The following is a 25541-nucleotide window of genomic DNA, read 5'->3' as shown; positions in this document are numbered from 1 at the left end:
AGAGAGAGACTGAGAGAGACAGAGATCGAGACAGAGAGAGACGGGGAGAGACACTGGGAGAAACAGAGAGAGACAGAGAGAGAGACAGAGAGAGACAGACAGAGACAGAGAGAGACACAGAGATAGAGGCAGAGAGAGACAGAGAGAGACTGAGAGAGACAGAGATAGAGACAGAGAGAGACGGGGAGAGAAACTGGGAGAAACAGAGAGATACAGAGAGAGAGACAGAGAGAGACAGAAATAGAGACAGAGAGAGACAGAGAGAGAGACAGAGAAAGAGACAGAGAAAAACAGAGAGAGAGACAGAGAAAGAGACAGAGAGAGACACAGAGAGAGAAAGATAGAGACAGAGCAAGAGACAGAGAGAGACAGAGGGAGAGACAGAGACAAAGGGAATGACTGAGAAATACAGAGAGAGACACAGAGAGAGAGAGACAGAGAGAGACAAAGAGAGAAACAGAGAGAAAGACAGAGACAGAGAGAGATACAGAGAGAGACACAGAGATAGACAGAGGGAGAGACAGAGAAAGAGAAAGAGAGAGACAGAGAGAGAGACAGAGAGAGACAGAGAGAGACACAGAGAGACACAGAGAGAGACAGAGAGAGACACAGAGAGAGACAGAGAGAGATACAGAGAGAGAGACAGAGAGAGACAGAGAGAGAGAGAGACAGAGAGACAGAGAGAGACAGAGATAGACAGAGATAGAGAGAAAGAGACACAGAGTGAGACAGAGAGAGAGACAGAGTCAAAGAGAGTGAATGTGAGAGACAGAGAGAGACAGAGAGAGAGAGACAGAGAGAGACACAGAGAGAGACAGAGATAGTCACAGAGAGACAGAGATAGACAGAGAGACATAGATACAGAAAAGAGACAAAGAGAGAGAGACAAAGAGAGACAGAGAAAGACAGAGAGAGACAGAGAGAGAGACATAGAGAGACAGAGAGAGACACAGAGAGAGACAGATATAGAGAAAGAGAGAGACAGAGAAAGACACAGAGAGAAACACAGAGAAAAAGAGAGAGAGACAGAGAGACAGAGAGAGACAGAGAGATACAGAGAGAGACACAGAGATGACAGAGACATACAGAGAGAGACAAAGATAGTAGAGAGAGACAGAGAGAGACAGAGAGAGACAGAGAGAGAGACAGAAAGAGACAGATAGAGACAGAGTGAGACAAAGAAAGACAAAGAGAGACAGAGAGATATATAGAGAGAGACAGAAAGAGACAGAAACAGACAGAGAGACAGAGAGAAACAGAGAGAGACAGAGAGAGAGACAGAGAGAGACAGAGAGAGACACAGAGAGAGACACAGAGAAACACAGAGAGAGACAGAGAGAGACAGTGAGAGACAGAGAGAGACACAAAGAGAGACAGAGAGAGACACAGAGAGAGACAGAGAGAGAGACAGAGAGAGACAGACAGAGACAGAGAGAGACACAGAGATAGAGACAGAGAGAGACAGAGAGAGAGATAGAGAGAGACTGAGAGAGACAGAGATCGAGACAGAGAGAGACGGGGAGAGACACTGGGAGAAACAGAGAGAGACAGAGAGAGAGACAAAGAGAGACAGACAGAGACAGAGAGAGACACAGAGATAGAGGCAGAGAGATTCAGAGAGAGACTGAGAGAGACAGAGATAGAGACAGAGAGAGACGGGGAGAGAAACTGGGAGAAACAGAGAGATACAGAGAGAGAGACAGAGAGAGACAGAAATAGAGACAGAGAGAGACAGAGAGAGAGACAGAGAAAGAGACAGAGAAAAACAGAGAGAGAGACAGAGAAAGAGACAGAGAGAGACACAGAGAGAGAAAGATAGAGACAGAGCAAGAGACAGAGAGAGACAGAGGGAGAGACAGAGACAAAGGGAATGACTGAGAAATACAGAGAGAGACACAGAGAGAGAGACAGAGAGAGACAAAGAGAGAAACAGAGAGAAAGACAGAGACAGAGAGAGACAGAGAGATACAGAAAGAGAGACAGAGAGAGACACAGAGAGAGACAGAGAGAAACACAGAGAGAGACAGAGAGAGACACAGAGAGAGACATGGAGAGACACAGAGAGAGACAGAGAGAGACAGAGACAGACAGAGAGAGACAGTGAGAGACAGAGAGAGACACAAAGAGAGACAGAGAAACACACAGAGAGAGACAGAGAGAGAGACAGAGAGAGACAGACAGAGACAGAGAAGACACAGAGATTGAGACAGAGAGAGACAGAGAGAGAGACAGAGAGAGACTGAGAGAGACAGAGATAGAGACAGAGAGAGACGGGGAGAGACACTGGGAGAAACAGAAAGATAGAGAGAGAGAGACAGAGAGAGACAGAAATAGAGACAGAGAGAGACAGAGAGAGACAGAGAAAGAGACAGAAAAAACAATGAGAGAGACAGAGAAAGAGACAGAGAGAGACACAGAGAGAGAAAGATAGAGACAGAGCAAGAGACAGAGAGAGACAGAGGGAGAGACAGAGACAAAGGGAATGACTGAGAAATACAGAGAGAGACACAGAGAGAGAGACAGAGAGAGACAAAGAGAGAAACAGAGAGAAAGTCAGAGACAGAGAGAGACAGAGAGAGATACAGAGAGAGACACAGAGATAGACAGAGGGAGAGACAGAGAAAGAGAAAGAGAGAGACAGAGAGAGAGACAAAAAGAGACAGAAAAGAGACAGAGAGAGAGACAGAGAGAGACAGAGAGAGACAGAGAGAGACAGAGAGAGACAGATAGAGAGACAGAGAAAGACACAGAGAGAGACAGAGAGAGACGAGCGAGACAGAGAGAGACAGAGAGAGACAGAGAGAGGCAGAGAGAGACAGAGAGAGAGACAGAGAGACACAAAGAAAGAAACAGATATAGACTGAGAGGGACAGAGAGAGAGACAGAGAGAGACACAGAGAGACACAGAGAGAGACAGAGAGAGACACAGAGAGAGACAGAGAGAGATACAGAGAGAGAGACAGAGAGAGACAGAGAGAGAGAGACAGAAAGACAGAGAGAGACAGAGATAGACAGAGATAGAGAGAAAGAGACACAGAGAGAGACAGAGAGAGAGACAGAGTCAAAGAGAGTGAATGTGAGAGACAGAGAGAGACAGAGAGAGAGAGACAGAGAGAGACACAGAGAGAGACAGAGATAGTCACAGAGAGACAGAGATAGACAGAGAGAGAGACATAGATACAGAAAAGAGACAAAGAGAGAGAGACAAAGAGAGACAGAGAAAGACAGAGAGAGACAGAGAGAGAGACATAGAGAGACAGAGAGAGACACAGAGAGAGACAGATATAGAGACAGAGAGAGACAGAGAAAGACACAGAGAGAAACACAGAGAGAAAGAGAGAGATCCAGAGAGACAGAGAGAGACAGAGAGAGACAGAGAGAGACACAGAGATGACAGAGACATACAGAGAGAGACAAAGATAGTAGAGAGAGACAGAGAGAGACAGAGAGAGACAGAGAGAGAGACAGAAAGAGACAGATAGAGACAGAGTGAGACAAAGAAAGACAAAGAGAGACAGAGAGATATAGAGAGAGAGACAGAAAGAGACAGAAACAGACAGAGAGACAGAGAGAAACAGAGAGAGACAGAGAGAGAGACAGAGAGAGACAGAGAGAGACACAGAGAGAGACACAGAGAAACACAGAGAGAGACAGAGAGAGACAGTGAGAGACAGAGAGAGACACAAAGAGAGACAGAGAGAGACACAGAGAGAGACAGAGAGAGAGACAGAGAGAGACAGACAGAGACAGAGAGAGACACAGAGATAGAGACAGAGAGAGACAGAGAGAGAGATAGAGAGAGACTGAGAGAGACAGAGATCGAGACAGAGAGAGACGGGGAGAGACACTGGGAGAAACAGAGAGAGACAGAGAGAGAGACAGAGAGAGACAGACAGAGACAGAGAGAGACACAGAGATAGAGGCAGAGAGATTCAGAGAGAGACTGAGAGAGACAGAGATAGAGACAGAGAGAGACGGGGAGAGAAACTGGGAGAAACAGAGAGATACAGAGAGAGAGACAGAGAGAGACAGAAATAGAGACAGAGAGAGACAGAGAGAGAGACAGAGAAAGAGACAGAGAAAAACAGAGAGAGAGACAGAGAAAGAGACAGAGAGAGACACAGAGAGAGAAAGATAGAGACAGAGCAAGAGACAGAGAGAGACAGAGGGAGAGACAGAGACAAAGGGAATGACTGAGAAATACAGAGAGAGACACAGAGAGAGAGACAGAGAGAGACAAAGAGAGAAACAGAGAGAAAGACAGAGACAGAGAGAGACAGAGAGATACAGAAAGAGAGACAGAGAGAGACACAGAGAGAGACAGAGAGAAACACAGAGAGAGACAGAGAGAGACACAGAGAGAGACATGGAGAGACACAGAGAGAGACAGAGAGAGACAGAGACAGACAGAGAGAGACAGTGAGAGACAGAGAGAGACACAAAGAGAGACAGAGAAACACACAGAGAGAGACAGAGAGAGAGACAGAGAGAGACAGACAGAGACAGAGAAGACACAGAGATTGAGACAGAGAGAGACAGAGAGAGAGACAGAGAGAGACAGAGAGAGAGACAGAGATAGAGACAGAGAGAGACGGGGAGAGACACTGGGAGAAACAGAAAGATAGAGAGAGAGAGACAGAGAGAGACAGAAATAGAGACAGAGAGAGACAGAGAGAGACAGAGAAAGAGACAGAAAAAACAATGAGAGAGACAGAGAAAGAGACAGAGAGAGACACAGAGAGAGAAAGATAGAGACAGAGCAAGAGACAGAGAGAGACAGAGGGAGAGACAGAGACAAAGGGAATGACTGAGAAATACAGAGAGAGACACAGAGAGAGAGACAGAGAGAGACAAAGAGAGAAACAGAGAGAAAGTCAGAGACAGAGAGAGACAGAGAGAGATACAGAGAGAGACACAGAGATAGACAGAGGGAGAGACAGAGAAAGAGAAAGAGAGAGACAGAGAGAGAGACAAAAAGAGACAGAAAAGAGACAGAGAGAGAGACAGAGAGAGACAGAGAGAGACAGAGAGAGACAGAGAGAGACAGATAGAGAGACAGAGAAAGACACAGAGAGAGACAGAGAGAGACGAGCGAGACAGAGAGAGACAGAGAGAGACAGAGAGAGGCAGAGAGAGACAGAGAGAGAGACAGAGAGACACAAAGAAAGAAACAGATATAGACTGAGAGGGACAGAGAGAGAGACAGAGAGAGACACAGAGAGACACAGAGAGAGACAGAGAGAGACACAGAGAGAGACAGAGAGAGATACAGAGAGAGAGACAGAGAGAGACAGAGAGAGAGAGACAGAAAGACAGAGAGAGACAGAGATAGACAGAGATAGAGAGAAAGAGACACAGAGAGAGACAGAGAGAGAGACAGAGTCAAAGAGAGTGAATGTGAGAGACAGAGAGAGACAGAGAGAGAGAGACAGAGAGAGACACAGAGAGAGACAGAGATAGTCACAGAGAGACAGAGATAGACAGAGAGAGAGACATAGATACAGAAAAGAGACAAAGAGAGAGAGACAAAGAGAGACAGAGAAAGACAGAGAGAGACAGAGAGAGAGACATAGAGAGACAGAGAGAGACACAGAGAGAGACAGATATAGAGACAGAGAGAGACAGAGAAAGACACAGAGAGAAACACAGAGAGAAAGAGAGAGATCCAGAGAGACAGAGAGAGACAGAGAGAGACACAGAGAGACACAGAGATGACAGAGACATACAGAGAGAGACAAAGAGAGTAGAGAGAGACAGAGAGAGACAGAGAGAGACAGAGAGAGAGACAGAAAGAGACAGAGAGAGACAGAGTGAGACAAAGAAAGACAAAGAGAGACAGAGAGATATATAGAGAGAGACAGAAAGAGACAGAAACAGACAGAGAGACAGAGAGAAACAGAGAGAGACAGAGAGAGAGACAGAGAGAGACAGAGAGAGACACAGAGAGAGACACAGAGAAACACAGAGAGAGACAGAGAGAGACAGTGAGAGACAGAGAGAGACACAAAGAGAGACAGAGAGAGACACAGAGAGAGACAGAGAGAGAGACAGAGAGAGACAGACAGAGACAGAGAGAGACACAGAGATAGAGACAGAGAGAGACAGAGAGAGAGATAGAGAGAGACTGAGAGAGACAGAGATCGAGACAGAGAGAGACGGGGAGAGACACTGGGAGAAACAGAGAGAGACAGAGAGAGAGACAGAGAGAGACAGACAGAGACAGAGAGAGACACAGAGATAGAGGCAGAGAGAGACAGAGAGAAACTGAGAGAGACAGAGATAGAGACAGAGAGAGACGGGGAGAGAAACTGGGAGAAACAGAGAGATACAGAGAGAGAGACAGAGAGAGACAGAAATAGAGACAGAGAGAGACAGAGAGAGAGACAGAGAAAGAGACAGAGAAAAACAGAGAGAGAGACAGAGAAAGAGACAGAGAGAGACACAGAGAGAGAAAGATAGAGACAGAGCAAGAGACAGAGAGAGACAGAGGGAGAGACAGAGACAAAGGGAATGACTGAGAAATACAGAGAGAGACACAGAGAGAGAGACAAAGAGAGAAACAGAGAGAAAGACAGAGACAGAGAGAGACAGAGAGAGATACAGAGAGAGACACAGAGATAGACAGAGGGAGAGACAGAGAAAGAGAAAGAGAGAGACAGTGAGAGAGACAGAGAGAGACAGAGAGAGACAGAGAGAGACAGAGAGAGACAGAGAGAGGCAGAGTGAGACAGAGAGAGATACAGAGAGACACAAAGAAAGAAACAGAGATAGACTGAGAGGGACAGAGAGAGAGACAGAGAGAGACACAGAGACACAGAGAGAGACAGAGAGAGACACAGAGACAGAGGGAGAGGTACAGAGAGAGAGACAGAGAGAAACAGAGAGAGAGAGAGACAGAGAGAGACAGAGAGAGAGAGACAGAGAGACACAAAGAAAGAAACAGAGATAGACGGAGAGAGACAGAGAGAGACACAGAGAGAGACAGAGAGGGAGATACAGAGAGGGAGACAGAGAGAGACAGAGAGAGAGAGAGACAGAGAGAGACAGAGATAGACAGAGATAGAGAGAAAGAGACACAGAGAGAGACAGAGAGAGACAGAGGGAGACAGAGAGAGACAGAGAGTTTAAGAGATAGAGACAGAGAGAGACAGAGAGAGAAACAGAGAGAGACACAGAGAGACAGAGAGACAGAGAGAGAGACAGAGATGACAGAGAGAAACACAGAGATGACAGAGACATACAGAGAGAGACAAAGAGAGTAGAGAGAGACAGAAAGAGACAGAGAGAGAGACAGAAAGAGACAGATAGAGACAGATTGAGACAAAGAAAGACAAAGAGAGAGACAGAGAGATATATAGAGAGAGACAGAAAGAGACAGAAAAGGACAGAGAGACAGAGAGAAACAGAGAGAGACAGAGAGAGAGACAGAGAGAGACAGAGAGAGACACAGAGAGAGACACAGAGAAACACAGAGAGAGACAGAGAGAGACAGTGAGAGACAGAGAGTGACACAAAGGGAGACAGAGATAGACACAGAGAGAGACAGAGAGAGAGACAGAGAGAGACAGACAGAGACAGAGAGAGACACAGAGATAGAGACAGAGAGAGACAGAGAGAGAGACAGAGAGAGACTGAGAGAGACAGAGATAGAGACAGAGAGAGACGGGGAGAGACACTGGGAGAAACAGAGAGAGACAGAGAGAGAGACAGAGAGAGACAGACAGAGACAGTAAGAGACACAGAGATAGAGACAGAGAGACAGAGATAGAGACAGAGAGACGGGGAGAGACACTGGGAGAAACATAGTGAGACAGAGAGAGAGACAGAGAGAGACAGAAATAGAGACAGAGAGAGACACAGAGAGAGACAGAGAAAGACAGAGAGAGAGACAGAGAAAGAGACAGAGAGAGACACAGAGAGAGAAAGATAGAGACAGAGCAAGAGACAGAGAGAGACAGAGAGAGAGACAGAGACAAAGAGAATAACTGAGAAATACAAAGAGAGACACAGAGAGAGAGAGACAGAGAGAGACAAAGAGAGAAACAGAGAGAAAGACAGAGACAGAGAGAGACAGAGAGAGATACAGAGAGAGACACAGAGATAGACAGAGGGAGAGACAGAGAAAGAGAAAGAGAGAGACAGAGAGAGAAACAGAGTGAGACAGAAAAGAGACAGAGAGAGTGACAGAGAGAGACAGAGAGAGACAGAGAGAGACAGATAGAGAGACAGAGAAAGACACAGAGAGAGACAGAGAGAGACGAGCGAGACAGAGAGATACAGAGAGAGACAGAGAGAGACAGAGAGAGACAGAGAGAGAGACAGAGAGACACAAAGAAAGAAACAGAGATAGACTGAGAGGGACAGAGAGAGAGACAGAGAGAGACACAGAGAGACACAGAGAGAGACAGAGAGAGACACAGAGACAGAGAGAGAGATACAGAGAGAGAGACAGAGAGAAACAGAGAGAGAGAGAGACAGAGAGAGACAGAGAGACAGAGAGACACAAAGAAAGAAACAGAGATAGACGGAGAGAGACAGAGAGAGAGACAAAGAGAGACACAGAGAGACACAGAGAGAGACAGAGAGAGACACAGAGAGAGACAGAGAGGGAGATACAGAGAGAGAGAGACAGAGAGAGACAGAGAGAGAGAGACAGAGAGAGACAGAGATAGACAGAGATAGAGAGAAAGAGACACAGAGAGAGACAGAGAGAGACACAGAGGGAGACAGAGAGAGACAGAGAGTTTAAGAGATAGAGACAGAGAGAGACAGAGAGAGAAACAGAGAGAGACAGAGAGAGACAGAGAGAGAGACAGAGAGAGACAGAGACAAAGGGAGTGACTGAGAAAGACAGAGAGAGACAGAGAGAGAGAGACAGAGAGAGACACAGAGAGACAGAGAGATACAGAGAGATAGACAAAGAGAGAAGAGAGAGACAGAGAGAGACTGAGAGAGACAGAGAGACACAGAGAGAGAGAGACAGAGAGAGACACAGAGAGAGACAGAGATAGAGACAGAGAGAGACAGAGAGAGACACAGAGAGAGACAGAGATAGAGACAGAGAGAGACAGATACATAGACAGAGAGAGACAGAGAGATACATAGAGAGACACAGAAGGAGACAGAGAGAGAGAAAGAGAGGGAGACAGAAAGAGACAGAGAGGACAGAGAGAGACACAGAGATAGAAAGAGAGAGACAGAGAGTGAGACAGAGGGAGAAAGAAAGAGAGACAGAGACAAAGAGAGTGAATGAGAGAGACAGAGAGAGACAGAGAGTTTAAGAGATAGAGACAGAGAGAGACAGAGAGAGAAACAGAGAGAGACACAGAGAGACAGAGAGACAGAGAGAGAGACAGAGATGACAGAGACATACAGAGAGAGACAAAGAGAGTAGAGAGAGACACAGAGAGAGACAGAGAGAGACAGAGAGAGAGACAAGAGAGAGAAAGAAAGAGAGAGATAGAGACAGAGTGAGACAAAGAAAGACACAGAGAGAGACAGAGAGATATATATATAGAGACAGAGAGAAACAGAGAGATACAGAGAGAGAGACAGAGAGAGACAGAGAGAGACACAGAGAGAGACAGAGAGAAACACAGAGAGAGACAGAGAGAGACACAGAGAGAGACATGGAGAGACACAGAGAGAGACAGAGAGAGACAGAGACAGACAGAGAGAGACAGTGAGAGACAGAGAGAGACACAAAGAGAGACAGAGAAACACACAGAGAGAGACAGAGAGAGAGACAGAGAGAGACAGACAGAGACAGAGAAGACACATAGATAGAGACAGAGAGAGACAGAGAGAGAGACAGAGAGAGACAGAGATAGAGACAGAGAGAGACGGGGAGAGACACTGGGAGAAACAGAGAGAGACAGAGAGAGAGACAGAGAGAGACAGATATAGAGACAGAGAGGGACAGAGAGAGAGACAGAGACAAAGAGAATGACTGAGAAATACAGAGAGAGACACAGAGAGAAAGACAGAGAGAAACAAAGAGAGAAACAGAGAGAAAGACAGAGACAGAGAGAGACAGAGAGAGATACAGAGAGAGACACAGAGATAGACAGACGGAGAGACAGAGAAAGAGAAAGAGAGAGACAGAGAGAGACAGAGAGAGCCGAGCGAGACAGAGAGAGACAGAGAGAGACAGAGAGAGAGACAGAGAGACACAAAGAAAGAAACAGAGATAGACGGAGAGAGACAGAGAGAGAGACAGAGAGAGACAGAAATAGAGACAGAGAGAGACAGACAGAGAGACAGAGACAAAGAAAATGACTGAGAAATACAGAGAGAGACACAGAGAGAGAGACAGGGAGAGACAAAGAGAGAAACAGAGAGAAAGACAGAGACAGAGAGAGACAGAGAGAGATACAGAGAGAGACACAGAGATAGACAGAGGGAGAGACAGAGAAAGCGAAAGAGAGAGACAGAGAGAGAGACAGAGAGAGACAGAAAAGAGACAGAGAGAGAGACAGAGAGAGACAGAGAGAGACAGAAAGAGACAGATATAGAGATAGAGAGAGACACAGAGAGAGACAGAGAGAGACGAGAGAAACAGAGAGAGACAGAGAGAGACAGAGAGAGACAGAGAGAGACAGAGAGAGACAGAGAGAGAGACAGAGAGACACAAAGAAAGAAACAGAGATAGACGGAGAGAGACAGAGAGAGAGACAGAGAGAGAGACAGAGAGACACAGAGAGAGACAGAGAGAGACACAGAGAGAGACAGAGAGAGAGATACAGAGAGAGAGACAGAGAGAGACAGAGAGAGAGAGAGACAAAGAGACAGAGAGAAACAGAGATAGACAGAGATAGAGAGAAAGAGACACAGAGAGAGACAGAGAGAGAGACAGAGTCAAAGAGAGTGAATGTGAGAGACAGAGAGAGACAGAGAGAGAGAGACAGAGAGAGACACAGAGAGAGACAGAGATAGTCAGAGAGAGATAGAGATAGACAGAGAGAGAACATAGTACAGAAAAGAGACAAAGAGAGAGAGAGACAAAGAGAGACAGAGAAAGACAGAGAGAGACAGAGAGAGAGACAGAGAGAGACAGAGAGAGACACAGAGAATGACAGAGCAACAGAGTGATAAACAGAGAGAGACAGAGATAGAGACAGAGAGAGACATAGAGAGAAACCGAGATAGACAGAAAGAGTGACAGAGAGAGACAGAGAAAGGGAGAGAGCGACAGAGAGAGATTGAGAGAGACATACAGTGAGAGACATAGAGAGACAGAGAGAGACACAGACAGAGACAGAGAGAGACAGAGACACAGTGAGATACAGAGAGAGACAGAGAAAGAGTCAGAGATACAGAGAGAGACAGACAGAGAGACAGAGAGAGACAGAAAAGAGACAAAGAGAGAGAGACAGAGAAAGAGAGAGAAAGGGAGAGAGCGACAGAGAGAGATTGAGAGAGACATACAGTGAGAGACATAGAGAGACAGAGAGAGACACAGACAGAGACAGAGAGAGACAGAGACACAGTGAGATACAGAGAGAGACAAAGAGTCAGAGATACAGAGAGAGACAGACAGAGAGACAGAGAGAGACAGAAAAGAGACAAAGAGAGAGAGACAGAGAAAGAGAGAGCGACAGAGAGAGATAGAGAGAGACATATAGAGAGAGACATAGAGAGACAGAGAGAGACACAGAGAGAGACAGAGAGAGACAGAGAGAGACAAAGAGAGAAACAGAGAGAGACAGAGAGAGAGACAGAGAGAGACAGAGAGAGACAGAAAGAGACAGAGAGAGACAGAAAGAGACAGAGAGAGACAGAGAGAGACACAGAGAGAGGAAGAGAGAGACAGAGAGAGAGAGACAAAGAGAGAGACAGAGAAAGAGGCAGAGAGAGATATATAGAGACAGAGAGATACACAGAGAGAGACAAAGAGAGAGACAGAGATAGAGATAGAGAGAGTGAGAGAGACAGAAAGAGAGACAGAGAGAGACAGGGATAGAGATAGAGAGAGACATATAGAGAGACAGAGAGAGAAATAGAGAGAGTGAAAGAGACAGAAAGAGAGACAGAGAGAGAGACAGAGTGAGACAGAGACAGAGTGAGATAGACTGAGTGAGACAGATAGAGAGACAGAGAGGGACAGAGAGACAGAGAGACAGAGATAGACAGGGAGAGACAGAGAGAGAGACAGAGATAGAGACAGAGAGAGACAGAGAGAGACACAGAGAGAGAAAGAGAGAGACAGAGAGAGAGACAGAGGGAGACAGAGAGAGACAGAGAGAGAGACAGAGAGAGAAAAAGAGAGAGACAGAGAGAGACAGAGATAGAGAGCGAGACACAGGGAGACACAGAGAGAGACAGAGCTAGACAGACAGATACAGAGAGAGAGACAGAGAGAGACATAGAGCGTCAGAGAGATAGAGAGAGACAGGGAGAGAAAGAGAGAGAGACAGAGAGAGACAGAGAGAGAGAGACAGAGAGAGAGACAGAGAGAGAGACAGAGAGAGACAAAGACAGAGTGAGATAGACTGAGTGAGACAGAAAGAGAGTCAGAGATAGAGACAGAGAGACACAGAGAGAGACACAGAGAGAGGAAGAGAGAGACAGAGAGAGAGAGACAAAGAGAGAGACAGAGAGAGACAGAGAAAGAGACAGAGAGAGAGATAGAGAGACAGAGAGAGACACAGAGAGAGACAAAGAGAGAGACAGAGAGAGATAGAGAGAGAGTGAGAGAGACAGAAAGAGAGACAGAGAGAGACAGAGATAGAGATAGAGAGAGATATATAGAGAGACAGAGAGAGACATATAGAGAGTGAGAGAGACAGAAAAAGAGACAGAGAGAGAGACAGAGAGAGACAGAGTGAGATAGACTGAGGGAGACAGAGAGAGACACAGAGAGAGACAGAGAAAGACAGAGAGAGACACAGAGAGAGACAGAGAGAGACAGAGAGAGACAGAGATAGGGATAGAGAGACATAGAGAGACAGAGAGCAACAGAGAGAGACATAGAGAGACAGAGAGAGACAGAGAGAGACAAAGAGAGACAGAGAGAGACAGAGAGTGACAGAGAAAGACAGAGAGAGACAGAGAGAGATAAAGAAAGACAGAGAGAGACAGAGAGAGAGACAGAGAGAGACAGAGAGCGAGACAGAGAGAGACAGAGAGAGACAGAGAGAGACAAAGAGAGACACAGAAAGACAGAGAGAGACAGAGAGAGACAGATGACACAGAGATAGAGACAGAGAGAGACAGAGAGAGAGAGACAGAGGGAGAAACAGACAGAGACAGAGAGACAGAGAGAGACACAGAGAGAGACAGAGTGACACAGAGAGACACAGAGAGAAAGAGAGAGACAGAGAGAGACAGATGAGACAGAGAGAGAGAGACAGAGAGAGAACCAGAGAGAGACAGAGAGAGACAGAGAGAGACAAAGAGAGACAGAGAGAGACATCGAGTGACAGAGAAAGACAGAGAGAGACAGAGAGAGATAAAGAAAGAAAGAGAGAGACAGTGAGAGACAGAGAGCGAGACAGAGAGACACAGAAAAGAGACAAAGAGAGAGAGACAGAGAGAGACAGAGAAAGGGAGAGAGCGACAGAGAGAGATTGAGAGAGACATACAGTGAGAGACATAGAGAGACAGAGAGAGACACAGACAGAGACAGAGAGAGACAGAGACACAGTGAGATACAGAGAGAGACAGAGAAAGAGTCAGAGATACAGAGAGAGACAGACAGAGAGACAGAGAGAGACAGAAAAGAGACAAAGAGAGAGAGACAGAGAAAGAGAGAGAGCGACAGAGAGAGATAGAGAGAGACATATAGAGAGAGACATAGAGAGACAGAGAGAGACACAGAGAGAGACAGAGAGAGACAGAGAGAGACAAAGAGAGAAACTGAGAGAGACAGAGAGAGAGACAGAGAGAGACAGAGAGAGACAGAAAGAGACAGAGAGAGACAGAAAGAGACAGAGAGAGACAGAGAGAGACACAGAGAGAGGAAGAGAGAGACAGAGAGAGAGACAAAGAGAGAGACAGAGAAAGAGACAGAGAGAGATATATAGAGACAGAGAGATACACAGAGAGAGACAAAGAGAGAGACAGAGATAGAGATAGAGAGAGTGAGAGAGACAGAAAGAGAGACAGAGAGAGACAGAGATAGAGATAGAGAGAGACATATAGAGAGACAGAGAGAGAAATAGAGAGAGTGAAAGAGACAGAAAGAGAGACAGAGAGAGAGACAGAGTGAGACAGAGACAGAGTGAGATAGACTGAGTGAGACAGATAGAGAGACAGAGAGGGACAGAGAGAGACAGAGAGACAGAGATAGACAGGGAGAGACAGAGAGAGAGACAGAGATAGAGACAGAGAGACACAGAGGGAGACACAGAGAGAGACAGAGAGAGACACAGAGAGAAAGAGAGAGAGACAGAGAGAGACAGAGAGAGAGAGAGATAGGGATAGAGAGAGACACAGAGAGAGACATAGAGAGAGTGAGAGAGACAGAAAGAGAGAGAGACAGAGAGAGAGACAGAGAGAGACAGAGACAGAGTAAGATAGACTGAGTGAGACAGAAAGAGAGACAGAGATAGAGACAGAGAGAGACAGAGAGAGACACAGAGAGAGAAAGAGAGAGACAGAGAGAGAGACAGAGGGAGACAGAGAGAGACAGAGAGAGAGACAGAGAGAGAAAAAGAGACAGAGAGAGACAGAGATAGAGAGCGAGACACAGGGAGACACAGAGAGAGACAGAGCTAGACAGACAGATACAGAGAGAGAGACAGAGAGAGACATAGAGCGTCAGAGAGATAGAGAGAGACAGGGAGAGAAAGAGAGAGAGACAGAGAGAGACAGAGAGAGAGAGACAGAGAGAGAGACAGAGAGAGAGACAGAGAGAGACAAAGACAGAGTGAGATAGACTGAGTGAGACAGAAAGAGAGTCAGAGATAGAGACAGAGAGACACTGAGAGAGACACAGAGAGAGGAAGAGAGAGACAGAGAGAGAGACAAAGAGAGAGACAGAGAGAGACAGAGAAAGAGACAGAGAGAGAGATAGAGAGACAGAGAGAGACACAGAGAGAGACAAAGAGAGAGACAGAGAGAGATAGAGAGAGAGTGAGAGAGACAGAAAGAGAGACAGAGAGAGACAGAGATAGAGATAGAGAGAGATATATAGAGAGACAGAGTGAGACAGAGACAGAGTGAGATAGACTGAGTGAGACAGATAGAGAGACAGAGAGGGACAGAGAGAGACAGAGAGACAGAGATAGACAGGGAGAGACAGAGAGAGACACAGAGAATGACAGAGCAACAGAGTGATAAACAGAGAGAGACAGAGATAGAGACAGAGAGAGACAGAGAGAGAAACCGAGATAGACAGAAAGAGTGACAGAGAGAGACAGAGAAAGGGAGAGAGCGACAGAGAGAGATTGAGAGAGACATACAGTGAGAGACATAGAGAGACAGAGAGAGACACAGACAGAGACAGAGAGAGACAGAGACACAGTGAGATACAGAGAGAGACAGAGAAAGAGTCAGAGATACAGAGAGAGACAGACAGAGAGACAGAGAGAGACAGAAAAGAGACAAAGAGAGAGAGACAGAGAAAGAGAGAGAAAGGGAGAGAGCGACAGAGAGAGATTGAGAGAGACATACAGTGAGAGACATAGAGAGACAGAGAGAGACACAGACAGAGACAGAGAGAGACAGAGACACAGTGAGATACAGAGAGAGACAAAGAGTCAGAGATACAGAGAGAGACAGACAGAGAGACAGAGAGAGACAGAAAAGAGACAAAGAGAGAGAGACAGAGAAAGAGAGAGCGACAGAGAGAGATAGAGAGAGACATATAGAGAGAGACATAGAGAGACAGAGAGAGACACAGAGAGAGACAGAGAGAGACAGAGAGAGACAAAGAGAGAAACAGAGAGAGACAGAGAGAGAGACAGAGAGAGACAGAGAGAGACAGAAAGAGACAGAGAGAGACAGAAAGAGACAGAGAGAGACAGAGAGAGACACAGAGAGAGGAAGAGAGAGACAGAGAGAGAGAGACAAAGAGAGAGACAGAGAAAGAGACAGAGAGAGATATATAGAGACAGAGAGATACACAGAGAGAGACAAAGAGAGAGACAGAGATAGAGATAGAGAGAGTGAGAGAGACAGAAAGAGAGACAGAGAGAGACAGAGATAGAGATAGAGAGAGACATATAGAGAGACAGAGAGAGAAATAGAGAGAGTGAAAGAGACAGAAAGAGAGACAGAGAGAGAGACAGAGTGAGACAGAGACAGAGTGAGATAGACTGAGTGAGACAGATAGAGAGACAGAGAGGGACAGAGAGAGACAGAGAGACAGAGATAGACAGGGAGAGACAGAGAGAGAGACAGAGATAGAGACAGAGAGACACAGAGGGAGACACAGAGAGAGACAGAGAGAGACACAGAGAGAAAGAGAGAGAGACAGAGAGAGAGACAGAGAGAGACAGAGATAGGGATAGAGAGAGACACAGAGAGAGACATAGAGAGAGTGAGAGAGACAGAAAGAGAGAGAGACAGAGAGAGAGACAGAGAGAGACAGAGACAGAGTAAGATAGACTGAGTGAGACAGAAAGAGAGACAGAGATAGAGACAGAGAGAGACAGAGAGAGACAGAGAGAGAGAAAGAGAGAGACAGAGAGAGAGACAGAGGGAGACAGAGAGAGACAGAGATAGAGAGCGAGACACAGGGAGACAAAGAGAGAGACAGAGCTAGACAGACAGATACAGAGAGAGAGACAGAGAGAGACATAGAGCGTCAGAGAGATAGAGAGAGACAGGGAGAGAAAGAGAGAGAGACAGAGAGAGACAGAGAGAGAGAGACAGAGAGAGAGACAGAGAGAGAGACAGAGAGAGACAAAGACAGAGTGAGATAGACTGAGTGAGACAGAAAGAGAGTCAGAGATAGAGACAGAGAGACACAGAGAGAGACACAGAGAGAGGAAGAGAGAGACAGAGAGAGAGAGAGACAAAGAGAGAGACAGAGAGAGACAGAGAAAGAGACAGAGAGAGAGATAGAGAGACAGAGAGAGACACAGAGAGAGACAAAGAGAGAGACAGAGAGAGATAGAGAGAGAGTGAGAGAGACAGAAAGAGAGACAGAGAGAGACAGAGATAGAGATAGAGAGAGATATATAGAGAGACAGAGAGAGACATAGAGAGAGTGAGAGAGACAGAAAAAGAGACAGAGAGAGAGACAGAGAGAGACAGAGTGAGATAGACTGAGGGAGACAGAGAGAGACACAGAGAGAGACAGAGAAAGACAGAGAGAGACACAGAGAGAGACAGAGAGAGACAGAGAGAGACAGAGATAGGGATAGAGAGAGACATAGAGAGAGACAGAGAGCAACAGAGAGAGACAGAGAGAGACATAGAGAGACAGAGAGAGACAGGCAGAGACAAAGAGAGACAGAGAGAGACAGAGAGTGACAGAGAAAGACAGAGAGAGACAGAGAGAGATAAAGAAAGACAGAGAGAGACAGAGAGAGAGACAGAGAGAGACAGAGAGCGAGACAGAGAGAGACAGAGAGAGACAGAGAGAGACAAAGAGAGACACAGAAAGACAGAGAGAGACAGAGAGAGACAGATGACACAGAGATAGAGACAGAGAGAGACATTGAGAGAGACAGAGGGAGAAACAGACAGAGACAGAGAGACAGAGAGAGACACAGAGAGACACAGAGAGAGACAGAGAGACACAGAGAGACACAGAGAGACAGAGAGAGACAGAGAGAGACAGATGAGACAGAGAGAGAGAGACAGAGAGAGAACCAGAGAGAGACAGAGAGAGACAGAGAGAGACAAAGAGAGACAGAGAGAGACAGAGAGTGACAGAGAAAGACAGAGAGAGACAGAGAGAGATAAAGAAAGACAGAGAGAGACAGTGAGAGACAGAGAGCGAGACAGAGAGAGACAGAAAAGAGACAAAGAGAGAGAGACAGAGAGAGACAGAGAAAGGGAGAGAGCGACAGAGAGAGATTGAGAGAGACATACAGTGAGAGACATAGAGAGACAGAGAGAGACACAGACAGAGACAGAGAGAGACAGAGACACAGTGAGATACAGAGAGAGACAGAGAAAGTGTCAGAGATACAGAGAGAGACAGACAGAGAGACAGAGAGAGACAGAAAAGAGACAAAGAGAGAGAGACAGAGAAAGAGAGAGAAAGGGAGAGAGCGACAGAGAGAGATTGAGAGAGATATACAGTGAGAGACATAGAGAGACAGAGAGAGACACAGACAGAGACAGAGAGAGACAGAGACACAGTGAGATACAGAGAGAGACAGAGAAAGAGTCAGAGATACAGAGAGAGACAGACAGAGAGACAGAAAAGAGACAAAGAGAGAGAGACAGAGAAAGAGAGAGAGCGACAGAGAGAGATAGAGAGAGACATATAGAGAGAGACATAGAGAGACAGAGAGAGACACAGAGAGAGACAGAGAGAGACAGAGAGAGACAAAGAGAGAAACAGAGAGAGACAGAGAGAGAGACAGAGAGAGACAGAAAGAGACAGAGAGAGACAGAAAGAGACAGAGAGAGACAGAGAGAGACACAGAGAGAGGAAGAGAGAGACAGAGATAGAGAGACAAAGAGAGAGACAGAGAAAGAGACAGAGAGAGATATATAGAGACAGAGAGATACACAGAGAGAGACAAAGAGAGAGACAGAAATAGAGATAGAGAGAGTGAGAGAGACAGAAAGAGAGACAGAGAGAGACAGAGATAGAGATAGAGAGAGACATATAGAGAGACAGAGAGAGAAATAGAGAGAGTGAAAGAGACAGAAAGAGAGACAGAGAGAGAGACAGAGTGAGACAGAGACAGAGTGAGATAGACTGAGTGAGACAGATAGGTAGACAGAGAGGGACAGTGAGAGACAGAGAGACAGAGATAGACAGGGAGAGACAGAGAGAGAGACAGAGATAGAGACAGAGAGACACAGAGGGAGACACAGAGAGAGACAGAGAGAGACACAGAGAGAAAGAGAGAGAGACAGAGAGAGAGACAGAGAGAGACAGAGATAGGGATAGAGAGAGACACAGAGAGAGACATAGAGAGAGTGAGAGAGACAGAAAGAGAGAGAGACAGAGAGAGAGACAGAGAGAGACAGAGACAGAGTAAGATAGACTGAGTGAGACAGAAAGAGAGACAGAGATAGAGACAGAGAGAGACAGAGAGAGACACAGAGAGAGAAAGAGAGAGACAGAGAGAGAGACAGAGGGAGACAGAGAGAGACAGAGATAGAGAGCGAGACACAGGGAGACACAGAGAGAGACAGAGCTAGACAGACAGATACAGAGAGAGAGACAGAGAGAGACATAGAGCGTCAGAGAGATAGAGAGAGACAGGGAGAGAAAGAGAGAGAGACAGAGAGAGACAGAGAGAGAGAGACAGAGAGAGAGACAGAGAGAGAGACAGAGAGAGACAAAGACAGAGTGAGATAGACTGAGTGAGACAGAAAGAGAGTCAGAGATAGAGACAGAGAGACACAGAGAGAGACACAGAGAGAGGAAGAGAGAGACAGAGAGAGAGAGACAAAGAGAGAGACAGAGAGAGACAGAGAAAGGGACAGAGAGAGAGATAGAGAGACAGAGAGAGACACAGAGAGAGACAAAGAGAGAGACAGAGAGAGATAGAGAGAGTGAGAGAGACAGAAAGAGAGACAGAGAGAGACAGAGATAGAGATAGAGAGAGATATATAGAGAGACAGAGAGAGACATAGAGAGAGTGAGAGAGACAGAAAAAGAGACAGAGAGAGAGAGACAGAGAGAGACAGAGTGAGATAGACTGAGTGAGACAGAGAGAGAGACAGAGAGGGACAGAGAGAGACAGAGAGACAGAGAGAGACAGGGAGAGACAGAGAGAGAGACAGAGATAGAGACAGAGAGACACAGAGGGAGACACAGAGAGAGACAGAAAAAGACAGAGAGAGACACAGAGAGAAAGAGAGAGAGACAGATAGAGACAGAGAGAGACACAGAGAGAGACATAGAGAGTGAGAGAGACAGAAAGAGAGAGAGACAGAGAGAGAGACAGAGAGAGACAGAGACAGAGTGAGATTGACTGAGTGAGACAGAAAGAGAGACAGAGATAGAGACCGAGAGAGACAGAGAGAGACACAGAGAGAGAAAGAGAGAGACAGAGAGAGTGACAGAAAGAGAGACAGAGAGAGACAGAGAGAGAAAAAGAGAGAGACAGAGAGAGACAGAGATAGAGAGCGAGACACAGGGAGACACAGAAAGAGAAGAGCTAGACAGAGAGATACAGAGAGAGACACAGAGAGAGACATAGAGAGACAGAGAGACAGAGAGAGACAGGGAGAGACAGAGAGAGAGAGACAGAGAGAGACACAGAGAGAGACAGAGAGGGACAGAGAGAGAGAAAGAGAAAGACAGAGACACAGAGAGAGACAGAGAGTGAGACACAGAGAGAGACAGAGAGAGAGACAGATAGAGACACAGAGAGAGACAGAGAGAGACAGAGAGAGACAGAGAGAGAGACCGAGAGAGACAGAGAGACAGAGAGAGACAGGGAGAGACAAAGAGAGAGACAGAGAGAGACAGAGATAGAGACAGAGAGAGACAGAGAGAGACACAGAGAGAGACAGAGAGAGACACAGAGAGGTACAGAGAGAGAGACAGAAAGAGACATAGAGAGATTCAGAGAGAGAGAGACAGAGAGAGACACAGAGAGAGACAGATAGAGACACAGAGAGAGACAGATAGAGACAGAGATAGGGATAGAAATAGACATAGAGAGAGACAGAGAGACATAGAGAGAGTGAGAGAGACAGAAAGAGAGACAGAGAGAGAAAGAGAGAGAGACAGAGACAGAGTGAAATAGACTGAGTGAGACAGAAAGAGCGACAGAAAGAGAGACAAAGATAGAAAGAGAGAAAGACAGAGAGGGACACAGAGAGAGAAAGAGAGAGACAGAGAGAGAGACAGAGAGAGACAGAGAGAGACAGAGAGAGTGACAGAGAGAGACAGAGACAGACAGAGAGAGAAAAAGAAAGAGACAGAGAAAGACAGAGATAGAGAGCGAGATACAGGTAGACACAGAAAGAGACAGAGCTAGACAGAGAGATATATAGAGAGAGACAGAGAGAGACATAGAGAGACATAGAAACAGAGAGAGACAGGGAGAGACAGAGTGAGAGACAGAGAGAGAAAGAGAGAGAGAGAAAGAGAGAGACCGAGACACAGAGAGACACAGAGAGAGAAACAGAGAGAGAGACAGAGAGAAACACAGAGAGAGACAGAGAGAGACAGAGAGAGACAGAGATAGGGATAGAGAGAGACATAGAGAGAGACAGAGAGCAACAGAGAGAGACAGAGAGAGACATAGAGAGACAGAGAGAGACAGAGAGAGACAAAGAGAGACAGAGAGATATATAGAGAGACACATAGAGAGACATAGAAATACAGAGAGAGACAGAGAGTGAGACAGAGAGAGACAAAGAGAGACAGAGGGATACAGAGAGAGAGACATAGAGAGACATAGAAATACAGAGAGAGACAAAGAAAGACAGAGAGAAAGACATAGAGAGATAGACAGAGACAGAAAAGAGACAAAGAGATAGAGACAGAGAGAGACAGGGAGAGAGACACAGAGAGAGGCAGAGAGAGACAGAGAGAGACAGAGAGAAAAGAGACAAAAGAGAGAGAGACAGAGAAAGACAGACAGAGACAGAGACAGATAGAGAGAGACAGAGAGAGAGACAGAGACAGAATGACAGAGAATGAGAGAGACAGAGAGACAGAGAGAGATACAGTAGAGACAGAGAGAGACAGAGAGACACAGAGAGAGACACAGAGAGAGACACAGAGAGAGTCAGAGAGATACAGAGAGAGACAGAGAGAGACACAGAGAGAGACATAGAGATACAGAGAGAGACCAAGAGAGACAGAGATAGACAGAGAGAGAGACAAAGAGAGACTGAGAAAGACAGAGAGAAACAGAGAGAGACAGATGAGACAGAGATAGAGACAGACAGAGACAGAGAGACAGAGGGAGAAACAGAGAGAGACAGAGAGACAGAGAGAGACACAGTGAGACACAGAGAGAGACAGAGAGAGAGAGACACAGAAAGACACAGAGAGACAGAGAGAGACAGGTAGAGATAGATGAGACAGCGAGAGAGAGACAGAGAGATACAGAGAGAGACAAAGAGAGACAGAGAGAGACAGAGAGTGACAGAGAAAGACAGAGAGAGACAGAGAGAGACAGAGAAAGAGAGAGAGCGACAGAGAGAGATTGAGAGAGACATACAGTGAGAGACATAGAGAGACAGATAGAGAGACAGACAGAGACAGAGAGAGACAGAGAGAGACACAGTGAGATACAGAGAGAGACAAAGAGTCAGAGATACAGAGAGAGACAGACAGAGAGAGACAGAAAAGAGACAAAGAGACAGAGACAGAGAAAGAGAGAGAGCGACAGAGAGAGATAGAGAGAGACATACAGAGAGAGACAAAGAGAGACAGAGAGAGAAACAGAGAGAGACAGAGAGAGACAGAAAAAAGACAAAGAGAGTAACAGAGATAGAGAGAGACATACAGAGAGAGACATAGAGAGACAGAGAGAGACATAAAGAGACAGAGAGAGACAGAGAGAGACACAGAGAGAGGAAGAGAGAGACAGAGAGAGAGACAAAATGAGAGACAGAGAAAGATACAGAGAGAGATATAGAGAGACAGAGAGAGACACAGAGAGAGACAGAGAGAGATAGAGAGAGAGTGAGAGAGACAGAAAGAGAGACAGATAGAGACAGAGATATAGAGATAGAGAGAGACATATAGAGAGGCAGAGAGAGAAATAGAGAGAGTGAAAGAGACAGAAAGAGAGACAGAGAGAGAGAGACAGAGTGAGACAGAGACAGAGTGAGATAGACTGAATGAGACAGATAGAGAGACAGAGAGGGACAGAGAGAGACAGAGAGACAGAGATAGACAGGGAGAGACAGAGAGAGAGACAGAAAGAGACAGAGATAGAGACAGAGAGACACAGAGGGAGACACAGAGTGAGACAAAAAGAGACAGAGAGAGACAGAGAGAGACAGATAGAGACAGAGATAGGGATAGAGAGAGACACAGAGAGAGACATAGAGAGAGTGAGAGAAACAGAGAGAGAGAGACAGAGAGAGAGACAGAGAGAGACAGAGACAGAGTGAGATAGACTGAGTGAGACAGAAAGAGAGACAGAGATAGATACAGAGAGAGACACAGAGAGACACAGAGAGAGAAAGAGAGAGACAGAGAGAGAGACAGCGGGAGACAGAGAGAGACAGATAGAGAGACAGAGAGAGAAAAAGAGAGAGACAGAGAGAGACAGAGATAGAGAGCGAGACACAGGGAGACACAGAGAGAGACAGAGATAGACAGAGAGATACAGAGAGAGAGACAGAGAGAGACATAGAGCGACAGAGAGATAGAGAGAGACAGGGAGAGATAGAGAGAGAGACAGAGAGAGAGAGACAGAGAGAGAGACAGAGAGAGACAGAGAGAGACAAAGATAGAGTGAGATAGACTGAGTGAGACAGAAAGAGAGTCAGAGATAGAGACAGAGAGAGACAGAGAGAGACACAGAGAGAGAAAGAGAGAGAGAGAAAGAGATACAGAGAATGACAGACAGAGACAGAGAGAGAGAGAGAGAAAAAGAGAGAGACATTGAGAGACAGAGATAGAGAGCGAGACACAGGGAGACACAGAGAGAGACAGAGCTAGACAGGGAGATACAGAGAGAGAGAGAGAGACATAGAGAGACAGAGAGACAGAGAGAGACAGGGAGAGACAGAGAGAGAGACAGAGAGAGAGACAGAGAGAGACAGAGAGAGACACAGAGAGATACAGAGAGACACAGAGAGACACAGAGAGAGGAAGAGAGAGACAGAGAGAGAGACAAAGAGAGAGACAGAGAGAGACAGAGAAAGAAACAGAGAGAGATAGAGAGACAGAGAGAGACACAGAGAGAGACAAAGAGAGAGACAGAGAAAGATAGAGAGAGAGTGAGAGACATAGAAAGAGAGACAGAGAAAGACAGATATAGAGATAGAGGGAGACATATAGAGAGACAGAGAGAGACATAGAGAGAGAAAGAGAGAGACAGAGAGAGAGACAGAAAGAGAGACAGAGAGAGACAGAGAGAGAAAAAGAGAGAGACAGAGAGAGACAGAGATAGAGAGCGAGACACAGGGAGACACAGAGAGAGAAGAGCTAGACAGAGAGATACAGAGAGAGAGAGACAGAGAGAGACATAGAGAGACAGAGAGACAGAGAGAGACAGGGAGAGACAGACAGAGAGACAGAGAGAGACAGAGAGAGAGACAGAGAGACAGAGAGAGACAGAAGCGAGACAGAGAGAGACAGAAAAGATACAAAGTGAGAGAGACAGAGAGAGACAGATAAAGAGAGAGAGCGACAGCGAGAGATGGAGAGAGACATACAGTGAGAGACATAGAGAGACAGAGAGAGACACAGACAGAGACAGAGAGAGACAGAGAGAGACACAGTGAGATACAAAGAGAGACAGAGAAAGATTCAGAGATACAGAGAAAGACAGAGAGAGAGACAGAGAGAGACAGAAAAGAGACAAAGAGAGAGAGAGACAGAGAGAGACAGAGAAAGAGAGAGAGCGACAGAGAGAGATAGAGAGAGACATACAGAGAGAGACATAGAGAGACAGAGAGAGACAGAGTGGGACAGAGAGAGAAAAAGAGAAAAACAGAGAGAGACAGAGAGAGAGACAGCGAAGACAGAAAGAGACAGAGAGAGACAGAGAGAGACAGAAAGAGAAAGAGAGAGACAGAGAGAGACACAGAGAGACACAGAGAGAGGAAGAGAGACAGAGAGAGAGAGAGACAGAGACAAAGAGAGAGACAGAGAAAGACAGAGAGAGACAGAGAAAGAAACAGAGAGAGATATAGAGAGACAGAGAGAGACACAGAGAGAGACAAAGAGAGATACAGAGAGAGATAGAGAGAGAGTGAGAGAGACAGAAAGAGAGAAAGAGACAGTGATAGGGATAGAGAGAGAGACAGAGAGAGACAGAAAAGCGACAAAGAGAGAGAGACAGAGAGATACACAGAGAGAGACAGCGAGAGAAAGAGACAAAGAGAGAAACAGAGATAGACAGAGAGAGAGACAGAGAGAGACAAAAAGAGACAGAGAGAGACACAGAGAGACACAGAGAGAGGAAGAGAGAGACAGAGAGAGAGACAGAGACAAAGAGTGAGACAGAGAGAGACAGGGAGAGACAGAGAAAGAGACAGAGAGAGATATAGAGAGACAGAGAGAAACACAGAGAGAGACAGAGAGAGACAGAAAGAGAAAAAGAGTGACAGAGAAAGACAGAGAGAGGCAGAGATAGATAAAGAAAGACAGAGAGAGAGACAGAGAGAGAGACAGAGAGAGAGACAGATAGATACAGAGAGAGACAGAGAGAGACACCGAGAGACACAGAGAGAGACAGAGAAATTGACAAATTGAGAGAGACAGAGAAAGAGAGAGAGCGACAGAGAGAGATAGAGAGAGACATATAGAGAGAGACATA

Source organism: Mus caroli, unplaced genomic scaffold, assembly GCF_978045245.1.
Source record: "Mus caroli unplaced genomic scaffold, Mus_caroli_1 scaffold_21, whole genome shotgun sequence".
Classification (NCBI taxonomy): Eukaryota; Metazoa; Chordata; class Mammalia; order Rodentia; family Muridae; genus Mus; species Mus caroli.
Note: the sequence above shows the minus strand (reverse complement) of the source record.